The sequence below is a fragment of the Pongo pygmaeus genome, chromosome 1 (genome assembly GCF_028885625.2).
Source record: "Pongo pygmaeus isolate AG05252 chromosome 1, NHGRI_mPonPyg2-v2.0_pri, whole genome shotgun sequence".
Classification (NCBI taxonomy): domain Eukaryota; kingdom Metazoa; phylum Chordata; class Mammalia; order Primates; family Hominidae; genus Pongo; species Pongo pygmaeus.
Window position 1 is genome coordinate 134605310 of NC_072373.2, and position 5726 is coordinate 134611035.

Here is a 5726-nt window from a genome sequence, read left to right on the forward strand (position 1 = left end):
GGGATGGAGAATAACATCTACCTCTGTGGATAAAGACGCATAGAGAGTCATGTGGTGGAGATTAGAAGGATACATACGTTCTTGCTGAAAGGGCTAACTTAGAAGTGGAATGCAGGCCTGGGCACGGTGGCTCATGCCTATAATCCCAGCACATTGGGAGGCTGAGGTGGGTGGATCACGAGTTCAGGAGATCAAGACCATCCTGGCTAACATGGTGAAACCCCATCTCTACTAAAAATATAAAAAATTAGCTGAGCATGGTGGTGGGAACCTGTAATCCCAGCTACTCGGGAGGCTGAAGAAAGAGAATGTCATGAACCCGGGAGGTGGAGCTTGAAGTCAGCCAAGATTGTGCCACTACACTCCAGCCCTGGGCAACAGTGTGAGACTCCATCTCAAAAAAAAAAAAAGTGGCGTGCGAAGTTAACAACTATGGCAATTGTGAGAGGACTCCCATTAAAATTTCTCTTTTCCGGTGAGTTTTCCATGGAATGTGGGGAAAGTCATAATTTGAACAACATTAAATATCCCCCCTCTACCCTAAACCTTTTATTCAATAACATACCTGTACACCCCTGTGAGAGGGTACTGGGGAATAAGAGATGGGCAGTCCAGTGTGGGTGAACCACATCCTCAGTCCTCTAATGGCTGCCTGGAGGGAGCTGCAGCCTATGGAGGTATCATGGGGACCATGGGCAGGAATTTCAGGCAGGGTAGGCCTGGGGGCTTGAAAGGCATTGGGAGGAGTGTATGAAGATGGGGTGGACAATTTGGGGACAACTCCTATTCTTTCCTAACTCTTCAGAGGAAGAGAACCCTATAGGAGAAGAAAAAGTGGACATTTGAGTAATACCACCTGTATTAGTCTGTTTTCATGTTCTGATAAAGACATACCCAAGACTGGGCAATTTACAAAAGAAAAAGGTTTAATGGACTCACAGTTCCATGTGGCTGCAGAAGCCTCACAATGATGGTGGAAGACAAGGAGGAGCAAGTCACTTCTTACCTGGATGGCAACAGGCAAAAAGAGAGAATGAGAGCAAAGTGAAATGAGTTTCCCCTTATCAAACCATCAGATCTCATGAGACTTATTCATTGCCATGAGAACAGTATGGGGGAAACTGCCCCCATGATTCAATTATCTCCCACCAGGTTCTTCCCACAACAAGTGGGAATTATTGGAGTACAATTTAAGATGAGATTTGGGTGGGGACATAGAGCCAAACCATATCATTCTGCCCCGACCCCTCCCAAATCTCATGTCCTCACATTTCAGAACCAATCATGCCTTCCCAGTAGTCCCCCAAAGGCTTAACTTATTTCAATATTAACTCAAAAGTCAACAGTCCAAAGTCTCATCTGAGACAAGGCAAGTCCCTTCCACCTATAAGCCTGTAAAATCAAAAGCAAGTTAATTACTTCCTACATACAATGGGGGTATAGGCATTGGGTAAATACAGCCATTCCAAGTGGGAGAAATTGGCCAAAACAAAGGAGTTACAGGCCCCATGCAAGTCCAAACTCCAGCAGGGCAGTCAAATCTTAAAGCTCCAAATTCCTTTGACTCCATGTCTCATATCCAGGTCATGCTGACGCAAGAGGTGGTTTCCCATGGTCTTGGGCAGCTCCACCTCTGTAGCTTTGCAGAGCGCAGCCACCTTTTCCAGGTGAAGCGTGCAAACTGTCAGTGGATCTACCATTCTGGGGTCTGAAGGACGGTGGCCCTCTTCTCACAGCTTCACTAGGCAGTGCCCCAGTAGGCAATGTGTGTGGGGGCTCTGACCCCACATTTCCCTTCTGTGCTAGCAGAGGTTCTCCACAAGCACCCTGCCCCTGCAACAAACTTCTGCCTGGGCATCCAGGCGTTTCCACACATCTTCTGAAATCTAGGTGGAGGTTCCCAAACCCCAATTCTTGACTTCTGTGCACCATCAGGCTTGACATCATGTTGAGGCTGTCAAAGCTTGGGGCTTACACCCTTTGAAGCCATGGCCCAAGCTGTACCTTGACCCCTTTTAGTCATGGCTGGAGCAGCTGGGATGCAGGGCACCAAGTCCCTGGACTGTGCACAGCACGGAGACCCTGGACCCAGCCCACGAAACTATATTTTCTTTCTAGGTCTCCACACCTGTGATGGGAGGGGCTGCCAAGAAGACCTCTGACATGCCCTGGAGACATTTTCCCCATTGTCTTGGGGATTAACATTCAGCTCCTCATTAATTATGCAAATTTCTGTAGCCGACTTGAATTTCTCCTCAGAAAATGGGATGTTCTTTTCTATCACATTGACAGACTGTAAATTTTACAAACTTTTATGCTCTGCTTCCTTTATAAAACTGAATGCCTTTAACATCCCAAGTCTGAATTAATGCATCCCAAGTCACCCCTTAAATGTTTTGCTGCTTAGAAATTTCTTCCACCAGATACCCTAAATCATCTCTCTCAAGTTCAAAGTTTCACAGATTTCTAGGGCAGGGGCAAAATGCCACCAGTCTCTTTGCTAAAACACAACAACAACACATATCTTTGCTCCAGTTCCCAACAACTTCCTCATCTCCATTTGAGACCACTTCAGCCTGGACCTTATTGTCCATATTGCTGTCAGGCTTGTGGTCAAAGTCATTCAACAAGTCTCTAGGAAGTTACAAACTTTCCCACATTTTGTTATCTTCTTCTGAGCCCTCCAAACTGTTCCAACCTCTGCGTTTTACCAGATCCAAAGTTGCCTCCACATTTTCAGGTATCTTTTCAGCAACACCCCACTCTACTGGCACCAATTTACTGTATGAGTCTGTTTTCTAAGATAAAGACATACCTGAGACTGGGCAATGTACAAAAGAAAAAGGTTTAATTAGACTCACAGTTCCAAGTGGCTGAGGAGGCCTCACAATCATGGTAGAAGACAAGGAGGAGCAAGTCATGTCTTACATGGATGGCAGCAGGCAAAAAGAGAGAATGAGAGCCCAGTGAAATGGGTTTCCCCTTATCAAACCATCAGATCTTGTGAGACTTATTCACTACCATGAGAACAGTGTGGGAGAAACTGCCCCCATGATTCCATTATCTCCCACCAGGTTCCTCCCACAACACTTGGGAATTACGGGAGTACAATTCAAGATGAGGTTTGGGTGGGGACACAGAGCAAAACCATATCACCACCCCATGCTCATATCTGAAACATAAAACTTTACTTGCTATCTACTTTGGACCTTTCAGGCCAGTGTGGCTATTCCTTGTGTATATAGGTCTTCTCTAGTAAGAAGCCAAATATTTAAACTCACCTTTTCCCAAGGAGAGAAAAGCATGGGTCAGACCTCCAACATTGGCTGGCAACTACCAGATGGAGGGACCCAGTCAGGGGAAAGGCAGTGAGATGGCCTGGGGGGCTCCAACTGCCCCTTTTCTTTGGAACCAGGCAGGAATGAGGCCAATAATTTATTGCTCCCCATTCTGTAGTATCTCTTTGTGCCCGTGTGTGTTCATGTGGGTGCGTGTTTCTTCTGTTGTGTACTCCTCTCCTGTTAAAAATGTAATGAACTCAGTCCAGGTACTTTTGTGGATTGTCATGCTATCCCTGTAGTTGATTCTAATGTCCAAACGTTTCATTATTTGCCAATGGTGCAATAAACACTGCTATGGCTAAAAAGTCTATATTTTCTATGAATAGGCCCATCTCCCACAAAAGTATACTAACAAAGGAAAAGTAGACCTATTAGACCTATTATAATAACATAATCTGAATAATCTGGCAGCAGAGCAAACTGAGACTTCTATATATAAGTATTATTCCTTTTTCAACAAAGAATCATACGTCCTGATATCTTGCCAATTTGTTCTCACCCCCTGCCCCTGTCTCATATGGAGCCCTGTCAAATTCTACCTAAAGCCTTACACTCCTCTGCTTTTGGGGCTTCTGTGTCCTCACATGACTCCTACAGTGCCGGGTGCTCTGGCACCAGCAAAAAACATTACAGACTTAACGGTATTTAGATTTTAATTTCATTACTTTGGAGTTTAACCTGTCCTCTAATTAGATGATGAACTAAGGAAAATCTAATTACTTTTTCAATATTCCTTCAGTGGCATTCTTGATTATTGCTGTGTCCCATTTCTACAACTCACAGGGGCTTCCTGAATGTGGATAACAATCACCTCTTTCCCAACAAAAGCTGAAGTAACTCCCTTTGTTAAAGAGTTGGAAATCGGTTTGTTGGTTTGTTATGTGTCTGCTGTTTTATATTAGAATTGGCTCTGTAAGTTTCACCCCTACCATGAGATTAGTCAAGTTTGGGCACTGAGGTAGCCAGAGGCATTTAAAACATGCTACAATTGGCCTCTGTCTTGAAACAATTCTCTTTTGTTTTGCAAGACAAGCGTATGACCTTTCCTTCAGCCAGGAGCCAGTGGGTAACGGATTACTTGATTGACTGGGTATGACACTGCTGTTGAGAAAAGTACTTTGAACATATTTGGCAAGTTGAAAGTGGCATAGCTCATTAGGATACTATTATGTTAATTTGAAATGCCACTCAAGCAAGGAATCAGTTCTGCTATAATGGTACATTGTAAAGAACTGCCTGGATCCTTCAGATGGAAATGGCCTTACAGTGGTGAGGCCAGCTAGATGGTGTGGATCCCAGGACAATGTAATATGCTGTGCTACCTGCCCAACTCCTATGACTGCCTTTAAGAGGAAGGCAAGAAAAGAGACTGGAGTATCCTTATGTTGCCTGATTGACTCTCACTGGCTTCATGGATTCAGGCAAATGAAGGAAACAAGAAAATAATGGGCTATGTCTAAGCTTTTGTCTTTTGCCTCCGACCCCACATTTCTCGGGGGGGATTAACTCGCCACCAATTAACTTGCCCCATTCCTCCAGACTCACCACAGTCACCACAACTACTGGAGTGAAAATGAAGGTCCTCGTGCTTCTTTGCATCAGATTCCTGGAAGAGATTTCACAAAGAGCCAAACAGACAGTATCCTTAAAGATTAAAAACAAACACTAGTAACCCCAACCAAGAATTGTAATGGCAACTAGGGGAACAAGAACAACAGCAAAAAAGACAAAATTGCTTACCAAATGTTTACAGATACTTCATAGCCTCTCTACCTCATTTTGATTAAACTATTTAATACGTTGCATTTACTTTCAGTGTATCGGAGATAAGGTCCTGTGAGTTTGAAGTCTGTGACACACCAACAAACATATTTTGCAGTAAGAGGTTTTCTTGTGGAGAACAGAAAAAATGCTGAGCGAGAAAAGCTATCCTACCCAGCAATTCAAAGATATTTCCCCTTCTCTGCTTTTACTGAGATGCAAGATGACTCTTCTGCTTCTGGGAGGGTCAAAACACAGAAAGAAAACCAGTCCAGAGGAAGGATTATCTTGGATACAAACCCTTTTCCTGGGATACTAGATAATCCAAAAATACAAGCTGGTGCAAGATAGCTAAACATCAGTCCAGCTCCTCTTTGTGTCTGTAAATGTAGCTCCATGTAAGTGACTTGGAACAATTAAACCACAAAATCCCAACAAGACAAAGTGCAGACAATTTATAGCCCAGCTACAGCAGCTAGGGAGGAATATCTAATAGTCTTACCTAAGAAGCAATTACAAATGAAAGGGCTTCTCAGTAGTGGAGATTTTTTTTTTTCAGGAGGCACTCTGCCAGAAAATTTTTTCACCGAAAGGCAGAGATCCATAAAACCTCCCTTTTATAAA

The 5726-nt window shown here is 43.8% G+C and overlaps 1 long non-coding RNA gene across 1 annotated transcript; it reads right to left on the bottom strand.

Moving 5' to 3' along the window:
* Positions 1-911: 911 nt before the first annotated feature.
* On the bottom strand, positions 912-5520 carry LOC129012787 (uncharacterized). The gene is made up of 4 exons (XR_008493719.1): positions 5082-5520; positions 4887-4947; positions 3282-3518; positions 912-2923 (listed from the first exon to the last, which is right to left on the bottom strand). It is a non-coding gene; the product is annotated as an uncharacterized LOC129012787 (long non-coding RNA).
* Positions 5521-5726: the final 206 nt, after the last annotated feature.